The sequence below is a fragment of the Artibeus jamaicensis genome, unplaced genomic scaffold (genome assembly GCF_021234435.1).
Source record: "Artibeus jamaicensis isolate MK-2021 breed Jamaican fruit bat unplaced genomic scaffold, CSHL_Jam_final contig_414, whole genome shotgun sequence".
NCBI lineage: Eukaryota > Metazoa > Chordata > Mammalia > Chiroptera > Phyllostomidae > Artibeus > Artibeus jamaicensis.
The window spans coordinates 4,993,312-5,007,802 of NW_026521822.1; the positions used below are offsets into that span (position 1 = coordinate 4,993,312).

The window sequence follows — 14,491 nt, forward strand, 5'->3', positions numbered from 1 at the left end:
TTACATTAAATAAGGAGGCCATTAGAATGATGTGACTTTAATGCCTTAGTAGTATGCATAACCAAAATCTAAGCCTAAAAATCCCTCAACATTAAGAAATCAAATCCTGAGAAACACTAATTACAATAAATAACTAAGATTTTCCAAATAATGCAAATGGTAAAGCTACAGCCTATCAAATAATTTCCTTGCTTTGCTCTGTCCCTTCTTTCTAAAAGGCTGGCCCCTAGCTCCTGTCAGTAGAGTGCTCCTAACCATTTCTGATTCGGTACTGCTGAATCTGAATAGATTTTTGCTCATATAAACTCTTAATTTTTTAATCTTAACCAAAGGACTTTTTTCATTGCTTCCTTCAAAAAACTTTTAAAGAGAGAAAGGAGGAGGAAGGAAGAGAAACATCAATCATCTGCCTTCAGTATATACCCAGATGAGGGACTGGCACCCAGAACTAGGACTGGCGTCCAGACCAGGAATTACATGGAATAAGAAGGGGGTCGCATGCACCCACAATGAACCAGAAATTGAACCACAGTCTAGGAATGTGGCCTGACTACAAATCTAACCTACAACCTTTCATTTACAGGACAACACTCCAACCACCTGAGCCACACCTGCCAGGGTTTAAAATTTTTAATATGCCTCAGTTCACCTTTTGACAGTAGAAAGAGAAGAAAAAGTGTCACTTATAAAGGAACCCCAATAAGGTTAACAACTAACTTAGCAGAAACAATGAAAGCCATGAAACTATGAGATAACATGTTCAAACTCCTCAAAGAAAAAACTGTCAACCAGGAATTCTGTACCAGCACAGCTGTCATTCAGAAATAGAGGTGAAACAAATACTACCCAAGTAAACAAAAACTGAAAGGATTTGTTGTTAGCAGACCTACTTCACAAGAATTACTATAGAAAATTATTGAGAAAGCAACTGATCTCAGATGATAATTCAAATCCACACCCACAAAGAGCACTGGTAAAGGCCACTATGCAATTATAAAAGACAATAAATATGCAAAGTTTTCTCCTTTATTCTCTTGACTGACAGAAACAATTATATAAAATAACATATACACAATATTCTGTTGAGTGTATAACATGTAGAAATATATGTATAATATATTTTCTAATAATAGCACAAAGGAGGTAGATGGGAGTGAAGCTGTTACGAACTGAGGAAATAGGAAATGGTAGAGTAATAATTTGAACAATGCATTATTGGGTTTGCAGCACATGTCTAACCATAATAGCACAAAAACAGGGAAATGAGAATAGCACTACATAGGAGATATATTTCTATACATTACTGGAATTAAGCTAGTATAAACCTGAAGCTAATTCTGATAAATTAAGATAGGCAAACACTTGGGCAATCATTTCAAAAAAGTAACAAAAAACACCCTTCAAATACAGGGGAAAAATAATTAATGAAACTAATATTCATTCAATGCAAAACAGAGAAAAGAGAAGCAAAAATGAACTGAGACACAGAAAACAAAAAAAAAATACAGACATAAATACAACTATATCAACAATATAATAAATTCATATTAAATGTGAATGACTGAAACAATCCAACCAATCAAAAGGTTGTCTGATTAAATTACAAAATCATGATCTGTGCTTGCTTAGGCAGCACATATACTAAAATTAGAATAATACACAGAAGATTAGCATGACCCCTATGCAAGGATAACACACAAATTTGTAACATATTCCATATTTTCATGATATCCCAAAAGAAATGGAAGAAACAAAAACTTATGGCCTGGGTGTAAATTCAAAATTAAATAAGTATTAATAAAAGTTTTTTAAAAATTTTAAACATAAACATTATCCAACTATATGCTTTCTACAAGATACAAATTTTGGATTCAAAGACACAAACAGATTACAATTAAAAAGATAGAGGGAGGGAGGAAGATGACGGAGGGGTGAGTAGAAGTCACACAAATCTCCTCCCAGGGCAATCTGGAATTACAATTCAATTGAGGAGAAACCACCCACACAAATAAGTGAGCAACATCAAGACAGAAGCCTTACAACCTCAGACAGATAGAAGAATCAGCCTCAGCACACCTATCTGCACCTGTACAACAGCACACAAGACATGCTGAGCAGAGTGACCCTCAGTCACCCAGTGGAAAGACCCACAAAAGAAAGACCCAACAACAATCAAAACCCAATTACACCCACAGAACCACATAAACAGCCTAAAGAGCATCCCAAGAGCATCTAGTTCAGGTAATCAAAGAGATCGCACCACTGAATCTCACAGGTCTCCTACCACAGAAGTTCATACCACAAACACAGGGAGTCAAAATAGATCAATTTAAGAAGCAGAAGCAAACAAGAAGAATCTCACAAATAATGAGCAAAGAAACAACCCCCAATCTAAAGGAAAGGAAGAATCCTTAGAAAGAGTGCTAAATGAAATAGAGACAAGTCAATTATCAGAATTTAGTTCAAAACAATGGTTATAAGAAAGTTCAATGAGCTCACTGAGAATTACAAAAACTACAGGGAAACTATTAGGAACTTACTGCAAACTATCAGCATAAAAAAGGACACAGAAACAATCAACAAGGACCAAGATGAAATGAAGAATACAGCTTCTGAACTGAAGAACACAGTAGAAGGAATCAAAATCAAGCAAGATGAAGCAGAGGACTGAATCAGCAAGCTGGAGGACAAGGTAGGAAAAAAACTCCAATAAGAGCAATAAAAGGAAAAAAGCCTCAAAAAGAACAAAGAGGGGTTAAGGGAACAGCAGGACAACATGAAACTGAATAATACCTGTATAATAGGAAAACTAGAAGGAGAAGAAGAGTAGTATGGTATAGAAAACTCATCTGAAAAAGAAATGATGAAAAACTTCCCTAATTTGATCACAGAAAAAGCCACTCAAATCCAGGAAGCACAGAGGGTCCCAATCAAGAGGAACCCAAAGAGGCCCACTCCAAGACACGTCATAATTAAAATGGCAAAATTCAAAGACAAAGAGAGAATCTGAAAGGCAGCAGGGAGAAAAAGGAAGTTAACATATAAAGGAGCCTTGATAAGGCTAGCAGCTGACTTCTCAACAAAAACACTACAAGCCAGAAGGGACTGGCAAGAAGTAGTCTAAGAAATGAAAAGCAAAGGCCTGCAACCGAGACTACCCAGCAAGGCTCTCAATTAAAATGGAAGGCGAAATAAGTTTTGCAGACAAAAGAAGGCTAAAATAATACAACTCCACCAACCCAGCACTGAAAGATATGCTGAAGGGACTGCTTTAAGAAGAGGATGAAAAAGAATGAGAAAGAGGAACACAGGTACAAAGGGAGTAAAACGGCAATGAGTAACAACCTATCAATAATAACCTTAGATGTAAATGGATTAAATGCTCCAATCAAAAAACACAGTAACTAAATGCATAAGAAAACAAGGCCAATACATATGCGGCCTACAAGAGACCAACCTCAGAACAAAAGACCTACACAGACTGAAAATGAAGGGTTGGAAAAAATATGCCAAGCAAATGGACAGGAAAAAAAAGCTGGGGTAGCAATACTTACATTAGATAAAACAGACCTCAAAACAAAGTCCATAAAAAGAGACACAGAAGGACACTTCATAATACTCAAGGGAAGAATCCATCAAGAAGACATAAATATTGTAAACAAATATAAACCCAGGATAGGAGCACTCAAATATATAAGAAAAGTCTTAGAGGACGTCAAGAAAGATACAGATAGCAATACACTTATACTATGAGATTTTAATACCCCAAGTCAACAATGGATAGATCTTCCAAACAAAATATAAACAATGATATCGTGAACTGAACAATACCCTAGATAAAATGGACTTAATATTATATATATATATAATTAACAAAACAAGGAAGGAAAAATATAACCAGAGATATTGAAATAAAGAACACACTGACAGTAACCAGAGGCGAGAGGAGAAAGAGATAACAGGGAAAGAAGGGAAAGGGTTGTCAGGGAAAAGACCCATGAACAAAGCCAGAGGGGAAATATGGAAGGTGGGACAGGGGAAAATGGTGGTATGAAAATGGAGACAACTCTATTTGAACAAAAATTTTAAAATGATAAAGAAAAAGGATGGAAAAGTATATATTATGAAAGGGGAAACCAAAAAAAAGCTAGAGGGGTATACTTATAGAACAAAATAGACTTTGAAACAACAAAAAAAAGTTACTAGAGATAAAAAAATTTAATGATCATAAAAGGGCCAGTTCTTTAAGGTGATATAACTATTGTAAACATACATGTGCCTAACAACAGAACACCAACATATAACAAATAAAAACATACATTAGAAAGATAAGTTAATAATAAAAGTTAATGCCTCACTTTCAATAACAGATAGAACTAGACAAGAGATGAGTAAGTAAATGGAAGACTTGAACACTTTAAATCACTAGACATAACAGGCATTTTTTGAACATTCCACGCAACAACAGAATATAGATTCTTCTCAAGTACACATGGAACATTTTCCAGGACAGACCATATGCTAGGCCAAAAAACAATCTTAATAAATTGAAAGGATAAAATTAAAAGGATAAAAATGTTACATTATATTCTCTAATCACAATAGAACAAAATCAGAAATCAATAACAAGAAAAACCTGGGAAACAAATATGTATGTGGAAATTAAGCAACATCCTTTTGAACAATAAATGAATTAAAGGAAAAAAATCAAAAAGAAACTTAGAAAATACTTTGAGATAAATAAAGATACAACATTCCCAAACTTATGGGGTACAGCTAAAGCAGTACTTACAGGGGAATTACAGTGTAAATGTCTGTGTTAAGGAAGAGCAAACATCTCAAATCAATATTCTAAACTTCAAAATTAGGACATTAAAAAAAGAACTAAACCTAAAGTAAGAAAAGGAAATAGTAAAGATTAAAACATAAATTAATAAAAGTCTAGAAAGACAATAGAGAAAAATCAATGAATCCAAAAGCTGGTTCTTTGACAAGAAGCTTTTAAAACCTGATCAGCAAAACAAACTTTAGCTTGTCTAACAAAGAAAAAAAAGAACAGATTAAAATTACTAGAATCAGAAATCAAAAAGGTGACATTGCTATCAATCTTACAGAAATTAAAAAGATTATAAAAGAATACTTTGACCAATTATATTAAAAAAATTAGATAACAAAGATAAAATAGGCAAATTCAATAAAAGATACAAATTACTGCAAAATGACTCAAGTAATAAATCATCTATATAGACCTATAACAAGTAAAGAGACTGAATCAGTAATCAAAAACTATCCACAAAGAACTAAATGATTTATAGAAAAGGAAGGAATGCTTCCTAACTCATTTTATGAGGCCAATATTATTTTGCTACCAAAACCAGAAAAAGACAACAGCAAAAAAACTACAGACCAGTCTATTTCTTATTAATATGAAAAAAACTCAAGAAAATACTAGCAAACTGAATCTAGCAACATATAAAAAGTTATACACCATGACCACCTAGGATTTATCCTAGGGATGAAAGGTCGGTTTAATTGCCAAAAGTCAATTAATGTAATCTATTACATTAACAGAATAAAGGCAAAAATTACATAATGATCTCAATAAATACAGAGAAAGTATTTGACAAATTCAACACCTCTGCATGATTAAAATACTCAACAAACTAGAAATAGAAGGAAACTTCTGAATCCAATAAAGGGGACCCATGACACAGCTAATACTTAATGCAGGAAAGACTGGATGCATTTCCCTAACACCAAAAAGAAGACAAGATGTCTGTTTTTGTAACTTCTATTCAACATTGTACAGGAGGTTCTTGCCAGGATAATTAGGTAAGAAAAAGAATCAAAAGGCATCCAGATTCAAAAAAAGGAAGTAAAACTCTCTGTGTTCACAGACAGTGGGATCTTACATATACAGAAAATCCTAATGAACCCACTAAAAAGTAACTGAAACTAGTAAGTTCATCAAGGTTGCTTATAGAAAAATCAATGATATTTCTAAACATCTGCAATAGCCTCATCCCACCCCCCCAAATTAAAAAAGTTATTTTGTTCATAATAGCATCAAATAGAATAAAATACTTAAGAATAAATTTAAGGGCAAAAATTTATATTCTTAGAACTACAAAACATCCTTGAAAGAAATTGAAGCTCTAAATAAAGGAGAAAACATCACATGACCCATGAAGCAACAACACTCCCTAAACTAACTTACTGATTGAACACAATCTCTCGGAATTCCAGCTGCCCTTGTGAAAATGGACAAGCTAATTCTAAAATTCTAAAAAGCTTATTTAATTGTAAGAAATCCAGAATAGCCCAAACAATCCTACAAAAGAAGAATAAACTAGGTCTCACACTTCATGAAATTAAAAGATTAAAAAGCAAAAGTCATCAAGACTTTGATACCGGAACAAGGACAGACACATAAATTGATGCGTCTGAACTGAGAATTCAAAGACAGGGGCTGGGGTTTATAACTAAAGGATACGGGGTTTCTTTTGGAGGTGATGAAAATGTTCCAAAATTGCCATAGCTGCACTTAAATGTACCAAAAACTACTGAATTGTACAACATAAATGGATTAATTGTATGGTACATAAATTTTATCTCAATATAGCTTAAAAATCAAGTATAGAAAGAAGGATCTAAAGAATACTTTGAGTCTGATTCAGTTTATCAGATTATTAGAGAATCATAGAAACCTAGAGCTGGAAGGGTCTTAAAGGGTTCTACATATTACTAAGTATCTCCTATGGCATCTCTAGCAAATTGCCCTCCAGCAGATTTTTCTCTCAAATTACCTTCACTGCTCTGCCTGAACATCAATCACTTTTTCTACCGCTGCAGCTTCAGTGTTTAGAACAGGTCTTTGCTTCCAGTAGGTACTCATAATTACTAGCTGATTGATGTGAAGGGAAACTAAGGCAGCTCCAACTGTAAGAACAGCCATCTTAACAGAAGTTCAATCTTCGCTGCTCATAGTTGCTTCTCTGTGAACATAATCCTGCCCCCACAAAGGCATAGAAGAGAGACTTCCTACGTATAGGTCACATTTTAAGTATTAGATGTAACACAGAACTCCTCTAATTTTCTCACTATAGGAAGGTTTCTTGTTCTTATTGCTTTGGCCAAAACCCCAGGAATCCTTCCTTGTTTTTCTTCACTCCTCATCCATCAGCTTTCCTGAATTAGGCCATTCTTCACCTTCTTAATTTCAAAACCCTAGTCTCAACCAATATTTTTGGGTTACAATTTTCTGTTCTAATTTCTTTGCTTTCACTGTTGACTCTCTATTTTCTCTACAGCTCCCAAAGTAGTCTTTCTAATATCATAAATCAGATAATATAATTTCTGTAACACCTAAAAAATAAAAGCCAAAGTTCTCAGCATACCTTGCAAGCTGCTCCATCATTTCGCCCTAGGCATTCTCTCCAATCATACTTCCTATCACTCTTCCCCTTGATCATTATGCTTTAGCACGCCTTACAATTCCAGAAACACAAAATACGTTCTCATAGTCAAGACCTTCACACTTGACTTTCCTTCTGCCTGAGACACCTTTTCTTCATATTTTTGCATGACTTACTCCCTCAGGCCTCTGTTCCAGTATTATCTCCTTGCAGAGAATTTCTAAGATGGCTATAAATTGACACTGCATCTGCCTCCCCTTCAGCTGCCAATCTCTAACCTCCCTACTCTACTTATTTTTATTAAAAGTACTTATCATCATGGGACATTTCCTATATCACCCTTTTCTGTATAACTACCCCAAAACTTAGTGGCAAAAAACATTTTTTATCTCACTATTCTATGGACTAGCTGGTGGTTCTGAGCTGCATCAGGTCAATGAGGGCTGGATGGTCCAGGTGGTCTCACTGGGATCTCAGTTGGGATGGCTAGGCCTCTTTCTCCACTTGGTCTTTAATTCTTCAGGAGGGGAGCCCGGTCTTCTTCACCTGGTCTCTGGGTTCTCTGATAGTAAAATCTAAAGCTACAATGCTTTTTGAGGCCTAGGCTCTGAATTCACACAATTTCACTTCTGCTGTATTCTACTGGTCAAAGCAAGTGACAAGGCCAGCCTAAATATAAAAGGTGAGGAATACACCACCTCTTCATGACAGTTGTTGTGAAGAAATTGTGGCCATTTTCAATTTATCGAATTACTACCTACTATCTGTCTCCTAGTGGAATACAAGATCCATGAAGAGGATGTATTTGCTTTCTTCTTCATGTTAGTACACACTGTCTGGCTTGAATAACTATCTGCTGAATGAATGACTCACATGACACTGCTTCCAGCTGTTCATCATCCTGTTTGGTTTCCTTTGAATACTACTCAGTCTGTCAGTGTCCTTCATAATCTGGCACCCAAAAAGGAAACAAAATTCTAGATAAGGTCTAACTGCCTAGTTTGGCATAGCTGTGTAATAAATATTAGGTAATGAATGATGACAAGCAGAAAAAATTGTGGTAATGTACAGTCCTATAATACAGATACTGTGGGTTCTCAACAATGCACCATCAGACTGCACTCACTTATTTTTAGCAGCTTTTACACTGTCAAATCTTATAGGCTTTGAGGTCAAATATACCCTCCAAGGCTCTTTTCCATGATAACACTGGCAAGGTGCTATTTTGTATTTACACAATTGACTTTTGGGACCTAAAAGAATATTGTATTTATCTCTGTTCAATTTTTTCATGTTTTTTAATCCTTGTTTAATTTAAATTTAGTTTCTTCTAAATCACTGAGCTCTTTAGCTGATCATTTCTATTGATACATAAACATGCTTGAAAGTATTCAATAAGTTTCCATATTAAAGTATATTTTCAAATATACAATAAAAGAAAGCAAAAACATTTTGTCCTTTAATATCATATCCCCCCTCCTCTAGCTACTAATGTATTTCTTTCCTTTCCACAAAACTCAAAAAAGTTGTATATAAGAGCCAACTCAAATTCCTCATCTTCCTTTCACTCCTCAACACCCTAGCAAGTACAGCTGTTTTTCAGAGTGATCAAAGTCTACCAATGTTGCAAAACTACAATGAGTCCTCCTCTCCTTATCTTGAGCTTTCACAGCAAGACAGCACAGTTGATCATCTGGTTGCCTTAAATATAGTCCTCTCTTGCCTTCCATGGCACCATTCTCTCCATTTTCCACTCTACACATTATTTTTTTTAGATTTTGTTTTGCAAAATATAAATTTTTGTAAAGATTATGATATTTACATTAAAATATAGCAAGATTAATATTTTACAATGAAGCAATCATTAAAACTTGCTAGTTTTAATTTCTACTATTATAAATTTTGATAGATTTAATCCACATAAAGTTGTTTTGTGTCTGAGACCAAAAAGTTTGAATACTATTCCTTTCATATAAAATATGACATAAAAAAAAAATCAAATCAACAACTCAACAAAAACCAAATTGATAGATACAGAACAAAACAATGGTGGCCAGAGGGAAAGGAGGTAGGAGAAAGACAGAGAGAGTAAAGGAGGTCAAACATATGGCAATGGATGGAAACTAGACTTCAGGTGGTAAGCATGCAATTGAGTATAAAAATGTCATATCAGAATGTTATACATCTGAAATTTATATAATATTATAAATCAATTATCAGCCCAATAAAGTTAATTCAAAATTACTTTGCATACACAAAGAAGACCTGAAAACTACAGGGGACCGGTTTGTTTTAGTCTGGCAAATGTGACTCAGCACTGTATGGAAAACCTAGAGAAGCCAAATGGTGGGCAGGACCCAGACCTTCAAACCGAGTTTTCCCAAGGGAGTCAGGCCTAGAAAACGCATACAGAATGTTATGGCTTGCTCTTGCTAAAACTCTATCACCCTGGTCTAAAACAACAAATATGTATTGTCTATCTTCAAGGTAATATCCAAAGCCTGTATGAGTTCTCCCAAGGACAGAGCTAATCAACTCATTGCCATTCCCCTCTGCATATTATTTTCATTTCCTTGACTGTACCTAAAATGTACACAATAATATACTATGTAATAGAAGGCACTCTCCTCTTGAAAGAGTGCCGTACTGTTCCCTTTTTTTCCACAGGATTGTTGTTGCCCATGCATTCATTCATTCTCGTCGTCAGCCACAACAGGCGGACTCTGCTGGCTGGAGTCCACCACAAAAAACAAAAAGGGGGAAAAATGCAACGGAAAGAGAAAGAGATGAGCTAGATATCACAGGTATCAGACAAGGGCTCTCAAATAACTATGAGTAATATATCCAAGAAAACAGAGTAAAAGTAGAAAAGATAAATAAACATGTAGAGATTTAAAGAGATTTAGATTCCATAAAAGAGAATTGGCAATTTTTTGAAAATAATTTTAAAATAAAAAATATATAGGTTTAAGAGCAGATTAGACACTGTAAAATGATATCAAACTGAAAAAACTTAACTAAACATATCTCTATAAAAAATAATGAAATTGCCTAAGGCAGCATAAAAGACATCTGAGACACAGTGGAAAAGGTGGGAGCCAAAAATGCATGTAATTTGAGCTTCAGGAGAAGAAAAAAGAGGCAACATTTAAACAGATTACAAATAATGGAGCAGAAACCTCAAAACTGATTAAAGACATCATTCCATAGCTTCAAGAAGCTGTATAAACCCAAGTAGGATGTGTGCAGAGAAACCTACACCAAGTTGCATCACAACAGAATTGCTAAAAACAGAGAAAAATCTTAAAAGCATTCTCAAGTCCCAGCATTGCCTGAGGAGTAGCTAAAGTAATATTTTATTTTAGACTGTAGTAAGTCAAAAGTATGTTCCATTCTTTAATCATTATGAAATAGTTTTTAAAGTCTATCAAGTTACTAAAAGAAAAAGGTAAACAGTTTTTTAAAAATGATTTTGAATGAACCAAAAGTCAAGAAGAAATAGAAACAGGTAAGATGAATGGTAACATGCTATAAATATACTCAGATATCAATAAGCACATTACATATAAAAATTAAATACCTGTATTAATAGTCTAAAATTATTAGTACTAAAAGAACATAATCCAACCACATGGTGCCTAAAAGAGACAAACTTCAAACTTCAAAAATAAAGTACAGTAAGATTAAAAAAAAAAGAAAAAGATATCATGTAAACACGAACATAAAGAAACCTAATGTGCCTATAAATAACTTGAGATAAAGCAGACTTTATGGCAAGAAGTATTACTAGATATAAAGAGGGATATTTCTAAACGAGGGGTCAATCCAAAAGGAAATATAATATTCTAATTTATTTGCCCCCAAATCATACCATTTCAATCAGAAAAAAAAAAAAAAACAGAACTAAATGGAGAAATAGACAAATCCACCATCATAGCAGGTAAACAAGAAATCAGTAAAAATATATAGGAAATCTGATCAACACAGTAAATTATACCTTACATATTTAGACTACTGCATCCACGAGTTACAGAAGATACATTCTTCTTATAGACTATTTACCAAAATTAACCATATGCCGGATCATAAAGGTACAACAAATTTCAAAGAACTGAAATCAGAGTATGTTCTTTTCCCAAATGGAATTAAGCAATGTTAATAATATAGAGAAAACTAGAAAATCTTCAATTGCTAACAAATTTGGCAATACATGTAAAATAATACATAGGCCAAAGAAACAAATCATAATGGAAATTACAGTACTATGAGCTGAATAAATGAAACAAATGATGTCAGTATTTATTTTTAAAGATTAGAAAAAGAAAAGCAAATTAAACACAAAGACAGTAGAGACAACAAAATAATGACATAAAAAATCAACTTACAAATGGAGTATAACAAATTAGATGCGAATACACTGTAAAAGTACGTTGACCTCTGGCAAGACTTGCCAAGAAAAAAAGAGAATACAAATTAATAAATTACCAACATTAGGAATGAAAAAGTAGTGAATACTATAGCAACTATAGATATTTATAAAGTCATGAAATGATATTACGAACTTTATTCCAATTAATCTAAAATTTTATGTGAAATGTAAAAATTGCTAGAAAAAAAACAAGCCAAAGCTAAATTAAAGAGAAACAAAAAATCTGAAGAGATGTGTATCTTTTAAATAAATTGAATCTATAATTTTTAACTTTTCTGCAAAGAAGTCTCCAAGCCCTGAGCTTCGCTGGTGAATTCTTACAAATATTAAATAACATGTTACACAAATTCATTTAAGAAATAAAGGAAAACACTGCCTACTTCCTCTTAAGACCCTAGAGTAACCTTGTCAACAAAATCTAGCCACTTTCCAAAACAGCAAAATTACAGGCTAATTTTTCTTATTATACAGAGAAACATTTTAATTCCTTTAAATAAATAGTAAGCACTTTTCAATGCCCTGTTTTAGAGATCTTTGCCTATTCTATGTTTTTTCTTTCTTTTTTTAAAGAACAGCATTATTGTTTTATTTTTCCCAATTAGGTTAAAGTCCACTAAGAATTAATTTTCCAAGTGGTGTGAGATAGGGTCAAGATTTAATTTCTTTATATGACCACATGGTGCCATTGCCTTTATTATTGCAAAGGCACCAGTAGTTTTACCCACTGATGCTTTTGCACTACCAGTGCAAAATGTCAACACAATAAAAGGACAATAGTTTTCACCTTGCAGAGTTCCTGAAAGGGTCTCAGGAACCCCTGGTTGTCCACAGAGCACACTTTGTTATGGCTTCTATATACCAATGAGAATGAACAAACTATTGTTCCATATTACAACAGGAGGAATCTCACAAGAATAATACTGACTAAAAGCACCCAGATGCAAACAACTACATGCATTTAAGAGGCAAAAACTAGTCTATGATGATATAAATCAAGACAGTGATTGCTTTTAAGGGTATGGCAAACTGGGAATGGTCTTGAGGGGGGAGTTCAGAAGTGTGGTAATGTTCTAGTTCTCAATTTGGGAGCTGGTTACTACAAGTATATTTGTAAAAATTTACTTAGATATGTACTTATGATTTGTACAATGTTCTACCTGTATAACATACATCAATATAAAATATAATTAAGAACAGGATGGGTCCTACACCTATCAGAGGGATCACTTTGAGTTATATAAATGTCTAACCATCTGAAAAGAATACAATATTGAATATTAACTGTAATTTAAAAATAAAATTTTTAAATTATGCTAATACAAATTAATATTGAATATAAACTGTAACTAAAAATAAAATTAAAAAATAAAGTGACCAGATATTAAAAAAAATCAAGATTGTGAGAAAAGTGATTTTTAAAAAATTACATTAAATTATACCATTCTACTGCTTAAAAGCTGAAAGTAACTTCTTAGAATAAGTCCAAATGTTATATAGAACCTACAGCATTTCATTATCGTAAAATATACCTCTATTTTTCAAAATCTGGGTAGCACCTCATGTCATGCTACCTCTTCTCTTGCTTATTATACCCCTGTCCCACTATTTGTTCTAAAGATTCATTCATTTATTTATTTACTTTTAGAGAAAGGGTAAGGGAGGGAAAAAGAGAGGAAAATGTCAATTGGTTGCTTCTCATACATATCCAAACTGGGAACTAAATTTGCAACCCAGGCATGTGCCCTGAGAACTGGACCACTTTGTGATGCTCACTTTCTCACTTTGTGATGCTCAACCAACTGAGCCATACCAGTCAGGCCTCCCACTGTTTTTTTTCCCAAGTCTTGAGGCACCCTAAATTTCTTCCTCCCATAAAGCCTTCACACATGCGAGTTCCTTGACTTTCCAACCACTACAACACAAGTAGCTTCTTTTCATCCTTTAGGGTCCCTCAGAGAAGCCTCCCAAAATCACCTTGTGTAAAGCTGCCTCGTTCCCACAGTCTGTATCTCAGTCCACTGTACCCGTTATTGCACTTTCAACTTGAAATAGGCTTACTTGCTCTTTGTCCCTCCATTAAAATTTATGTTCAATGTGAACAAGAATCTAGTTAACTTGTTTTACAGTTAAAGTCCCAAGATTTAGTACTATGTCTGGTGCACTACAGAAGGTGAATAAATAATCTGAATGAGTAAAAGAATAGTTCCAAAAAGTATTTTAAAATTTTGATATCATTATGTATGAGCTATCGTTCACAATTCTTTTTGTCTATAAATTTTATTTGTGTATTTCCTTTTTTAACCATTTGCATATTCATTCACTCTTGAAAAAAGACATTGGTAGTATACTAAATGTCAACCATACAGGTTATAAATGAAACAAGTCATGCTCTTTACTCCTAAAGATCTTACCATTTATTAAGGAAAATCAATGTGATAAGATAAAATGATCTTTTTATCAAAAGAAATAATGAGCCTTGGTTGGTGTGGCTCAGTGGATTGAATGCCAGCCTGTGAACCAAAGGGCTGCTTGTTTGATTCCCAGTCAGGGCATGTGCCTGGGTTATGGGCCAGGTCCCCAGTGGAAGGCATGTGATGTGCAACCACACATTGATGTTTCCCTCCTTCTCCCTCCCTTCCTCTCTCTC

At 33.9% G+C, this 14,491-nt stretch overlaps 1 protein-coding gene and 1 non-coding gene across 3 annotated transcripts in view; one reads left to right on the plus strand and one right to left on the minus strand.

Moving 5' to 3' along the window:
- DNAJC15 (DnaJ heat shock protein family (Hsp40) member C15) overlaps positions 1-14,491 on the minus strand; it is a 95,342-nt gene that overhangs the window by 10,045 nt on the left and 70,806 nt on the right. The window lies entirely within an intron of this gene.
- On the plus strand, positions 1,618-1,724 carry LOC119036668 (U6 spliceosomal RNA). The gene has a single exon (XR_005080044.2). It is a non-coding gene; the product is annotated as a U6 spliceosomal RNA (small nuclear RNA).